Below are 12,876 nucleotides of genomic sequence, written 5' to 3'. Positions count from 1 at the left end.
TATGCAGACTAAGCGCCACTGTAACAGGGAATAAACAGAGTTGAACAATCTCACAACCAACATATCAGAAAAAAAAACTCTGTAGTCCTGTCAGATCTTATTGAGAGTTGTGGACAACCATTCAAAGAGCAGGCGAAGGCAGCTCCATGAAGGAAGTTGGAACATGAGAGCGAGAGACAATGTTAAAGTGTCTACAGGAAAAAATATCGAGTAGATGATCAAAACCACCTCCTCCTGAGAAGCTGGGAGAACTAATCTCTCCCCCACTCCTGAGGATTTCAATCCTTGCCAAAGTCGAGAAAGTTGAGATGTCTGATGATCACTCCCCGCTCACACAGATAGGAACATCGGCAGCAACACTGCTCAGTCTCGACAATATACAGAACACAGCAGTTCCCCTAATCACAGCTATCCTACTGGACTCAACCTGTCAGTACACTATCCAGTAACATTACATCACCAGAATATTCCAGTATATTTGATGATTTGTCCTGAGCATCATAGGATGTAATCCGTATGAACTCTGTTCATTCACTCACTGGATATTAAGTCTTTGACATTTATGTAGATTTTAAGAAATAAGATTCTCTGACAATTTCATCTCTGGAACCTCCTGTAATAGTGCCGTGCTCCTACAGTACTGATGTCACAATGGAGTCTGCAAGAAACTATTCCCCATATTAGTGAATGATTTGATTGATTAGATAGAAAGCATATCTTCAAATCTGCTGATGAGTCATTAGCATCATCGAAAAATTACTGGCAGACATTGCAAGAGTTGAGGTGTTTGATAATAAGGAAACATTTGAACCCACAAAAGGTGGAAGAAGAGGTAGTAGGACTGGAATTCGTTTCCACAAAAACAGCAGGTATGAAGTAGAAGTCTGATATATTTTTGTTCACTAAGGTTTGAAGAGGGAAAGAGTAGGAATATTGATCTCCATATATGGTGGGAATACTTGATACACTAGATGTTTGACTGCTATTCCTGTGTATAGCCCCCTCAGCACACCCTCAGTTTTACCCTTTCGAGGAAGCAACTCTCTTCAGTACTATCCCACCAACAGGGAGCTGTATAAATTACAGTGCACAGGATAATAACCAGCTCCCAAAATACACACGCAAGCAGATGTCAACAGCAGAAAATCAGTAAGAATCCTCAGACCCTCTGCACCTCCCAGATAATGACACATCAGCTTCTCAAATTCACGAATGATTCATCAACAAAACTCAGGCTGGAAACCAGGAGGGAAATGTTTCCAATAAACACACTCAATATCCAACACACAGCTCCAGTCTAACAGTTCAGCACAAAGCACCGAGTAAACAGCTCTCTCAGCTGGATCTTCTCACACAGCATAAGGGACATTTCCACCCCTGATTACCCACAGGACAGTCAGACTGCCTGAAGACTGGTGTGGATATTATGGGATACAATTTGTATAAAAGCTGCTCCTTCACTCACCATCTCCTCACTTGGTTTTCAGTCCCTATAGGAAGTGAACCAGCTCTGGAAGAGGAAGAGGAGAGAATGGGCAGAGTGGGTGGGCTCTCTGATTGACGTCTCTCGCAGTCAATCCAAATATTTCTGCAACAACATGAGTTTCCCGAAGGTTGGAAAACTGACCGGTGAAATAGAGGTGACTTTGAGCAGCAGATCAGGTGGGAATTTAAACTTTTCATTGTCCCATCTGAATAAAACCTCACTTATTGCAGCTGCTGTCTCAGCTCCCCTGGTAAATGTTTGACAAGAGATTTCTAGTGAGGGAATAGCATTCTTCATCCTCAGAGACTTTCAAACTAACAACATCAGTGTGGGATTGTAGTTTAAGATATGTTTTACAGCAGATCAGAAGAGTAAGACTCACAGCATTTAAATCAGTGATAATCTGCCGCGGAAGGATCAGCACATGCACAGGAAGGAGAGGGTGATGGGAGGGGGAAAAGATTGGTATAATGCTTTGTTTGTGAGAGGGGTGATTTACACAGGGTGCCCAAAGACAGAGGAACTGACTAATTCATCTAACTCCGACAATATCCAAGGAATGTTCCATCTGGAGTTGGATTGAACCCACAATCTCGTTCTCTGAGCCAGAATATTGTGGGTTCAAGTCCCACTTCAGGACGAGCACAAAAACTCTGGCAGACACTCCAGTGCCGTGCTGAGGGGTGGAAGACATGGTGTGGGGGAGGTCCCGATTTATGAATTTGCGACTTACAAACACTTGTATTTATAAATGTGATCCCATATAGGGGTTCAAAATTAAAGATCTGAATATGCAAACATTTCCTGTACTACAAACGTCTGCTTTGCACTGTCTTGCGTTTTATCCGACTTGCATACAAATCGTTTTGTGAACCGACTCAAGACGGGAACCCTTTCCCAACCCGGGGACTCCTGTACCGAGGTAGGGAGGGTCAAGGCAATGGAAGAATTTGAAAACGAGCTCAAAATCCTCACGAGTTTTTCTTGTTAGAATGGGTTATTCTTCAAGTTTAATTCCTGATCACTGTCAGAGCTATATCCAAACAACGTAACTTTTCTAAGTGAATGAAAGCAGAATGGTCCATCAACAGCACTGATTGAAGAGAATCCCCTAAAATGTCCATTCCAGCCGACACAAGGAACTACGCCACCTTTCATAGTTTCCGTTTCCCGGACACAAAGACAACCCTGACACCTACAGATCAAACTACCGACCATTTCAAATTAAATCAAACCCTCAGACTGCCTGTTTCTAGGGACAAGAACAATCTGTACACAACCTTGCGGCTTAATGCCATAGAAACTAAGTTAACGCAACTGAAATATACTAATTTGTCACTCATGACTGCGTCAACACCCTTTTTGCTGAGAAAGGGGGTGGTGAGTTTAACACCTCATTAGAATTGAGTTCTGAAGTTGACATTCCAATGAATTACTGAGGAACTGCTGAAAAATCATAGGTACCATCTTTCAGACAAGTTAAACCAAACCCCCAAACACCTCCTTGCATGAATGTGGAAGAGCCCATGACACTATATCGTCGAAGAGCAGAGGAGTTATCCTTGATGTCCTGGCCAATACGGATCACACAATCCGTGTAACGAAAGCAGATCATCTGACCATGCTAATTTAACTTAGTTAGATCTTGCTGTGTGCAAACTGACTGCCACTTTTACTACATTATGACTGTGACTACATTTCTAAAACCACTTAATAGGTTAAGTACTTTTGATGCACGGTGTTGGCTGGTGTTTGTAGGCATTAATATATCAATGCATGTCTTTCTTTCTTACCAAAACGTTATGCTTTCTCAAAACTGGATATGATAAACTCATTGTTAGAGGACCCAATGTCCCAGCACGCAATGTCATTGAACAAAACATTGTGTGTAGGATTCTTACTGTAATGTTTCAGTGAGTTGGAATGCTAACAAATCAAGCTGTTTCGGTTAAGATAGAAATGAATTTATTGTAATTGATAAGTCTATACAGAAGATTTATAAAACAACAAACAGCCCAATATTCAACTTACATCAAACACTCAATCAACTAAAACAACAAAATATTTGAAAATGGTTCAAGATCTTTCCCAGAATATGAAATGAATCTTGAAAGGGTGTAAGGTGAACATATCACACTGTTGTTAAATCAAAGTATGGGCTGAAGGAACTCAGTAGACACTCAACACCACTCGTTCACCATACTCAGGATAAAGTCCTCCCATACAGGAAAGTACAAAACATTTTCCATGGTATGATACTATAAACTTCAGAACTTTAATAACTGTTCACAGGTTGAAAGAAGAGCATTAACACTGTCTGGAATATACTGTTAAGGGACAGGACAGATTGTTATACAGGGATTGAAAGCAACTAGCCATGTCCAGGAGAAGGGGGAGTCAAAGCTAAATGAACAAAATTGTTTAAACAACTGCTTGATAACTGGCTGCCTTATGCCACGAAGATAAATGACTGCCCTGCAGAAGAATTTAAGAAGTTAATCATTGGAAAACTGTGTCTTGAGTCAATGCTCATGGTGATGTCAGCAAACACTTTTTCACAAAAATGTGGACTGGAAGTCTGGATCTCTCTCCCCTCAAAAATCTGTTAAAGCTGGTGGTCAATTGAAAATTTCAAAATTGAGATTGATAGGTTTATTGTTAGGCCAGGGGATTAAGAATTACAGCAACAAGGCAGTAAGCAGATTTAAGATGCTGATCAGCCATGATCTAATTGAATGGTGTATTGAATTCAAGGGATTCTTCCAGTTCCTACATTCCTTAAATTCTCTTGATTGCTCTCTCCACTCTCAACTTCAACAACAATTGGTGTCATTCACTTCAACCATCAGCCAAGTTTCTAACTGCATGACCTCTCCATCACAAAAATCACCTTCTCTCTTTGTAACATCACCCATTTCCAACACCCCCAGATTAGCCCAACCATGCTGTTGTTTCTAGGCTGGCCCAGCCCATTTCAAAGCTCTACTGTTCAACCTCTCATCTTCTACCCTCCATAAACTTCAGCTCAATGAACACTCTGCATTCTGTAGGTTAACTCACACACCTATTGTCCCTGTGCTTACTGACTTTAACTGGTTCTCAGTCCCCAGTGTTTCGAACTTAAAATTCTCAGACCCATGTACAAATTGCTCCATGGCCTCACATCTTTCTTAGCTCTGATGCCTTCTGCCTCATTTTCCTCCAAGACTTCTGTCCAATTCAGGTCTTTTACACACCCACACCCCATTTCTTTAACTTTGGCCTTCAGCCAACTGGAATCATGCTCATGAATTACTTCCTTAAATCCCTCTGCATCTTTCTCTCTTCCCAATTTGCACCCTTCTTACATCCCACCTCTGTGACAGAACATTTCATTCTGCTTCATGAGATGTCCCTCCATTGAGGATGATGTACACTCAGGGTCACAGGTTTCTGCATGTCTTCATATGACTGATCAGCTGATTGTCAACCTACGGCATGTGGGGCAGGATGTCCCACAGGATAATGGGAGTCAAAGTTTGATGGACAAACTATTTTGAATGTTTGATAGCAAGCTCCTCCCAGTCGTTAAAGTCATGAATCAAAGATAGCCTCAGAGTGTCTTTGCATCATTTTCTTTTACCTCATCTAAAAGCTGGCCATTTGACAGAACAAATGCCCCTAATGGGGCAGACAGATTTTCATCCCAACAGTGACAGTGGCCATTCTATCAATGTTGATTTTGAAGAATTTTGTCTGTAATATTTGGCTATAAGTAGGATGTTAGCATTTGAGTCAGGGGGATGCAGCAGTGATACAAATAATGGGATTTCTCCAGTGCCCTAATGGGCCAATGTTACACAGCCCAATACTCTGAAGTATAAAAGTAAGATTAAATCAGCTTTGAACACTCAAATTATTGTTACTTACTGAGCTCTTACTCTGTGTTTTTATTATTTCTTTCGAAGAGAGCATTATTAGCAAAACCAGCCTTTATTGCTCATCACCAATGTAGAGAGCCACTCTCATTATCCTCTGCAATCCAGAGTACTGCAGTTAAATGCTCACTGCTGTATTTTTAGTTTTGAACTGACATGCTGATCCAGTGCTGGATCTTCTTGTCAAAGGCAGCCTTTTGAGAGGTGGCTGTTGTTTTCTGAGAAGTGTTAAACATGTGATGGAGTTGCCACCTAAACATAAATCGGAGAGGGACTATCTGGCTGAGCAGATGTGGGTTGATAAGAAATTTGTTTAATGGGGGTTTTATTTTGCAGCATTCAAGGACTGGCCATATTTGTTGTGTGGAGACTTGAAGAGATGCAGAGTGAACAGCAATGTTGTAGTTATTTGCAAACTGTAGGTCACATGTATCTATGGTGGTCAGTTTAGTTTTTGGAGGTCACTTAGTTTCACACTGAGACAGTTTTTAATACTGACAGCAATGGCAGTTGATCTTTGATGAGGTGACTACTTACTGTTGGGTAGATTGTAAATAGAATGGGGGCTACACACAGCCTTGTTTGACACCAGTGTGTATTTTGAAGGTTTCTGTTTCAGATTTTTCACTCATGACAGTCACAGTCATATCATCAAGGAGCACTTGCAAGATTAGATGTGTTTCTCAGATCGTCCAAATCATTGGATCACAATCCGCAGAGCCTATCGATTCACTAAGTCAATTCCCAACCTCCTGAAATCCCATATCTTTGACCAAACATTTCATTATTCCCCACCTCCTCCTCATCAGGTGAAACTCAACTGACGATGACATCACTGGGTTACAGCTATTAATGTAATGAGGAATTCCTGGTGATCTCAATGTTGTTTTTGTATTTTTCTGGTAACAAATTGGAGGTTCCTCTGTAAGGTCTAAACTTAAGTCAATGTTCTAAGTGATGTCTGTATCACTTAATCCATGTGGGAGCCTGGTGCTGCTGGACATGAGATGTTAATGTGATAACATCCCATTGATTTACATCCTTCTATAAATTAAAGTCTTTTATCTGCATTTGATTCCTATACAGAGACTTTAATTTATACAAGTAAACTCTAATCTACCTACACATAGGTATGCAGACACTGCCCTGAAGCTTCCTGCCCAGCTAGGAATTCAGTGTAATGCTTTTGTAACTCCTTATCTTCTCACACATCGGTATGCACACACTGTCTTAAGCTTGCTGACTGAATTAAAATTAGAATCAAACTGTTTCAAATAGGGTTAGGTGGGGAAAATTGGTAAAGGTGTGAAACCTCTAAAGCATGTAACTTCTGTCGCTGGCAAAGGGGCCAGGGCACTGACTTTGTTCTAGCCAGACACACTGGCAACTTGAAATCACAATCTGTCCCAGACAACAACTCGAAGTTGCCTCCTGCCATTCACTAGCAATCAATACTATATCCTGGTCTTTTATGCTGTTGATGTAATAATTGCTTGGTATCACGTTTTTGTCTGTTGTAGTAATTGTTTTATGTATCATGCCATTGTAAATTGTGAAATTGTTTTATGTATCATGTCTTTTGTAAAGTATAAAAAGCGGGGACTGTCGCTGCTCGGGGAGAATTACTTGCGAGACTCTGCACTCTGTGCCGGGTTGAGTACAGTGATTCTCCACAGCTTGTACTTACTTGGTAATAAAAGGATTTGTGTTTTTCTAAACAGATCAGTGTCTTGTTATTGCAGCACGTCCGTGAGGGTCTCCGAAAACGAACTTGACAGACAGATCATCGACTTGTTCAATCAATGAAGAACAGCCACCCAGCTCCAACACATCACAAGGCCAAGAGGAAGAAGATCAGCCCAAAACATCCATTAACGAGGGAGAGAACATTTTGAAAAACTTGACAACAATGAATCTAAGGACAGCTGATACCCTCTGTCTGTCCCCCAGTGTCCTAGGGTAAAATCCATGGGTGAGTCACCATCACTGGGAGAGCTACAACAAGCAACCAAAAGCGGAGAACCAACGTAGCCTGCAGTCCTCATGGTATTCCAGCTGGGGGCTATTGAATTGGGAGACTGTTTCCTTGCAGCATAACTCCATGAACTCATCCCACAGATTTGGGAAGAAAAACAACTTTCGCAAGTTCAGGAACAGGATAATGGTAACTATTTTCAAAAGGATATAAATCACCCTGCGGAAACTAATGAGGAGTTTCCCTCTTGTTCACAGCAAGAAAATCCTGACACACATTCTCTTGAATGACCTTCTTCCTGAGGAAATCCTCCTAGAGATTCAGTGACATTTCCTCCTAATCTTCCTTTGTCTCAGTGGTACTTTTTACCTGATTGTGTCTCTACACTTGGGACGTTTTAATACACTGAAGGTGCTATAGAAATATAATTTGTAGTTGTTGGGCTGCTGCCCACTTTCCCATTTCACATTCCCTCCAAATCTCAAGGTATTGACCTGGAGGACTGACTGTGGACATTGATTGGCCTCGACTGCTCTGTTTGAGTGGCTGTTCAGCATGTGAAGAGCAAGACTGTGATTATTGTGAGACAATGGACACCGTCACAGCAAGACTTCTGCCCCACACCACCCCTCCCTTCTCCCCCGCCAAGTTTAACAGTTAGACTCACTGGTGAGGAATAGGATTCCTGGCTGATTCTCCAATTTCATAGACCAGAGAAACTGAGGCTAATTGAAGTACCTCCATTAATGGGTCCAGGAATGGCTCTTCCCCCAGGAGCTTGTGCTGGTCGATCAGAATCTGAAGCCTTTCCAACCAATGAGTATCTGATTGTCCTCTTGGTCAGAATGAGTGTCAGAGAGTGACTTCTGTATTGGAAGGATGCTGAGTTTATACAGGAGCTTCTACACATATTGATGTCTTCTTTTGGTGATGTTTGGAGATCTGGTCAAAGATTAAATTAACCTTCTTGAAACATTTGGGTTGATGCTGGGAGAGGCTTGAGACAGACAGTTTTCTTCTGTGAGCACTGGACGGTAAACAGCACAGGCAGCTCTCAATGCACGAAAGCAGGTAGCCTAGCTCCTGGTTCATGCAGAGACATCAGTATTTGGTGAGACAGGAGTAGGTAGTGAAACAATCCTGGCACACATCATACTGGAAGGGTTTATCTCCCATAGGTTCACTGATATTCCAAGAAGTTCAACAACATTGCAAAGGCTTTATCACAGATTTCACAATGATAAGGTTCCTCCCCTGTGTGAGTACCAGGAGACACACACAGACTTTAGAATAGAATAGAATCCCTACAATGTGGAAACAGGCCCATCAGCTCAACAGGTTCACACCAATCCACTGAGCATCCCACCCAGACCCATCCCCCATAAGCCACCTAATCTACACATTCCTGAGCCCTACAGGCAATTTAGCATGGCCAATCCACCTAGCCTGCACATCTTTGGACTGTGGAGGAAACCTTAACAGCCGGAGGAAACCCACACAGGCACAGGAACAATGTGCAAACTCCACACAGACAGTCACCCAAGGGTGAAATTGAATCCAGGTCCCTGGTGCTGTAAGGCAGCAGTGCTAACCACTGTGCTACCCAAACTGACTGATCTATAATTGCTAGAATTATCCTTACAACTTTTCTTGAACAAAGATGTAATGTTTGCAATCCTGCAGCCTTCTGACAACTTCCCTGAGTCTACGGAAAATTGAAAAATGACAGCCAGAGGCTCTGCAATTTCTACTCAAACTTCCTTCAAAATCCTTCGATGCATCTCATCTGGTCCCAGAGTATTGTCAGCTTTGAATGCCAAGACTTCATCCTTATTAATATTAAACTCTTCATGTAAAAAGCTTCTTGCTCTGTCACCATGACCTGGGCAACATCCCTCTCCTTTGTTAAAAAAATGCAAATTATTCATTTAACCTCACAACACTTTCGGCTTCTGATCTACCCTACTCCTCCTTTAACTGTTCTCTGACTGATTATAGACACGTTGAAGCCTGTGATTTCCTTTTATGTCAGCTACTCGCTTGTTTCACAGTACTTCTTTGCTTTTCTTATTTACTCATCTGTGTTTCTGCTCACTTCCTAACAGTGAAGTAGCCCTCTAGACTCAGTGCATCTAGAGGTGGGAGGGTACAGCACAGCCCATTGACTGGAAGAAGTTGCTCAACTATGACTGAAAGAGAGCAAGAAATAGTGGGATTGTGTGTTAGAGGGAGAGGGAGAGAGTGAGGGTGTCACACACCTCACACTGAAATCAATAAATTTGGCACTGGAGTAGATAAGTGAGTTAGAAGATGGACACGTTGGCAAGGGGAGATTTTGAAGCTAGTGAAGACAATGTCTAGATCATTGGACTGTAAGCGCCCAAGACAAAATATGACGTGTTTTTCCTCCAGTTTACATTTGAACTCACTCTGATAGTGGGGCAGGCCAAAGCTCGATATGGCACTAGGGGAGTGGGAGGGGGAGTTAAAGTGGATGGCAACTGGAAGGTGGGTGCATGCAGAGCACAGATGCCGGTCCCTGAGTCTATATTAGGTCTCCCATTTATAGAGGAGACCACATCGGGAGCAATGGATACAGGAGATGAGGTTAGATGAAGTGCAAGTGAATCTCTACTGGATCTGGAAGGATTGTTGATGGCCTTGGACAGAGGTGAGGGGGAGGTGTAGGGGCAGGTGTAGCACCTCCTGCAGTTGCAGGGAAAGGTATCGGGGTGGTGGAGAGGTTGGTGGGGAGTGTGGAGCTGATGAGGGTGTCATGGAGTGAACAGTCCCTGTGGAAAGGGAAATATCTTTTTGGTGGTAGGGTCTGATTGTAGTTGGCAGAAATGTCAGAGGATTATGCGTTGTATTCAGAGGATGATGGACTGGTATGTGAGGACTAAAGGGACTCTATCCTTATTCTGTTGGGGGGGGAGAAGGTTTGAGGGCAAAAGCACAGGAAATGCGGGAGATGCAGTTGAGGGCATCCTTAATAACAGAGGAGGGTAAGCAACAGTCTCTAAAGTAGGGGGATATTTGGAAAGTCCTAGAGTAGAATGCCTTGTCCTGGGAGCAGATGCAGCAGAGGTGGAGGAATTGAGAATATGGGACAGAATTTTTGCAGGAGGGTAGGTGAGAGGAAGTGTAGTCAAAGTAATTGTGGGAGTCAGTGGGTTTGAAATGGATATCAACGGTGAGCTGGTTACCAGAGATGGAGATGCCCAGGAAGGGAAGGGAGGTGTCAGAAATGATCCAGGTGAATTTGAGAGTGCAGTAGAAGGTGTTGGAGAAGTTGATAACCTGTTCGAGCTCTTTGCGGGAGCATAAGGCAGCATCGATACAATCAATGATATTGTGGAAAAAGAGGTGGGGGATGGTGCCAGTGTAATTGAGGAAGAAGGTCTGTTCCACAAATCCTATAAAAAGGCAGGCATAGCTCGGGCCCATGCGGATGCCCTTAACCACCCCTTTGGTGTGTAGGAAGTGGGAGGAATCAAAGGATAAATTGTTGAGGGTGAGGACCAGTTCTGCCTACCCAATCTGAGTATCAATGGAGAGGGTCTGGGTGCGCCTACCGGAGAGGAAGAAGTGGAGGGCTTTTAGGCCATCCTTGTGGGCGATGCACATCTGAATGTCCATAGTGAAGATGAGGGGTTGGGGACCAGGAAATTGAAAGTTTTGGAAAAGGTGGAGGTGTGGGTTGTGTCCCAAACATAGGTGAGGAGTTCCTGGACCAAAGGGGAAAGAACTGAGTCACAGTGGGAGGAGATGAGCTCGGTGGGCAGGAGCAGGTAGACCGATTGGTTGGGTTTATGGATCTTGGGTAGGGGATAGAAGTAGGTGGTGCAGGGTTAGGAACTATCGGGTTGGAGGCTGTGGATGGGAGATCTCCCAAGGTGATGAGGTTGTTGATGGTCTGGGAGATGAAAGCTTGGTGATCAGAGATGGGGCCGTGATCAAAGGGATTGTAGGATGGCCAGATAAGGCATCAGAGAATTGGCGCCTGGCCTCAGTGATGTAGAAGTCAGTTCACTATTCTACCACCGTGCTACCCTCCCACCCCATCAGCAGGTTTAACAGTGAGGCTGGGGGTAGCAGCGAAGGAAACGGAGAGCTGTGCATTCCAATGCGGAGAGGTTGAGTGACTGAGAGAGGTGAAGAGAGTCAAGAAATTGATGTCATGGCAGCTATTGGAGATGAAGAGACCGAGGGGTGGGTAGGAAGATGAAGAGGTCACACTGGAATACTTGTTCTCCTGTACGGCTCCACTCACACATTTGAAGAATTCAGGAAAACTCTATCTCACACACATGTAAATCATACATTTGAAGGGATTCCCTCCTGTGCAAATTGTCTGATGAACCAGGAGCTTCAATAGGTAAGTGAAGATTTCATCGTGTCGCTCACCCATACCTCACACATGACCAGCTAATCTCTATTGTTTCATTGGGCCTGAGGCTTTGCAAAGTCTTCACTGCTCAGCTCACTGCTGAACAGCTCCTCTGCGGTGTGGAAGCATCAATATTCCATGACCAGGGTGGCTGTGTTTCAGGCTCATTCACATCTCACACCTCAAAGGCTATTTTTGTTTGAATAAGGATGTAAACCAGCCCAATAACTGTTATACACCCCACACATGAATGGTTTCCCCTGCGTGTTCAGAGGTTCAATGACTGGAAAAATTATTTCTCTCAAATATTGCATGTGAACAGTTTTGTCTGTGCCTGACTGCCTTGGTACAGGCTAAAATAAGATGATTGTGGTGAATGATTTGTCACACAGTTCATGTATGGAATGTTTCTCTCCAGTGTGAACGTGTTGGTGTTGCCTGAGCATTGATGGCCGTCTGAAGGCTCGGATACACACCTCACACTTTAAGGGCTTCTCCTCTGTGTGAATCCTTTGGTGCATCAGGAGGTCAGAAGATTGGGTGAAAGCCTTCTCACAAAGATCACACTTAAAGGGTTTCTCACCCATGTGAAACCTCTCATGTGTCAGGAGCCTTGTGGATGTGGCAAAATCTTTGTCAGAGGCCTCACATTTGAACGGTTTCTCCCGTGTGGACTTTCTGATGGACCAGGAGGTTAGACGACTGTGTAAAGGCTTTGTCACACACTTTGCATGTGAATAGTTTCTTCCCTATGTGAATGTGTTGATGTGCACGAAGATTTGATGACTGCGAAAATGGTCTGTCACACACTCACATGTGAATGGTTTTTCCCCTGTGTGAATACGTTGGTGAATGTGGAGGTGCGACGACTTTGAGAATGATCTATCACACACCTTGCATGTGAATGGTTTCTCCCCAGTGTGGATGCAATGGTGGCTACAAAGGTTTGAAAAATGTGTGAATATTTTGTCACACACCTCGCATTTGAATGGCTTCTCCCCTTTATGAATGCATTGGTGTGTATGGAGAGTCGATGACTGTGAGAATAATTTGTTACACACCTTACATGTGAATGGTTTCTGCCCTGTGTGAATCCGTTGGTGTACAT

At 43.3% G+C, this 12,876-nt stretch overlaps 1 protein-coding gene across 1 annotated transcript in view; it reads left to right on the top strand.

The window, feature by feature from the left end:
* The window catches only part of LOC125446366 (uncharacterized), a 281,544-nt gene that overhangs the window by 183,831 nt on the left and 84,837 nt on the right, over positions 1-12,876 (top strand). The window lies entirely within an intron of this gene.

This window comes from Stegostoma tigrinum, chromosome 34, assembly GCF_030684315.1.
Source record: "Stegostoma tigrinum isolate sSteTig4 chromosome 34, sSteTig4.hap1, whole genome shotgun sequence".
Taxonomy (NCBI): Eukaryota; Metazoa; Chordata; class Chondrichthyes; order Orectolobiformes; family Stegostomatidae; genus Stegostoma; species Stegostoma tigrinum.
Note: the sequence above shows the minus strand (reverse complement) of the source record. Positions and strands in the feature narration are given on the sequence as shown.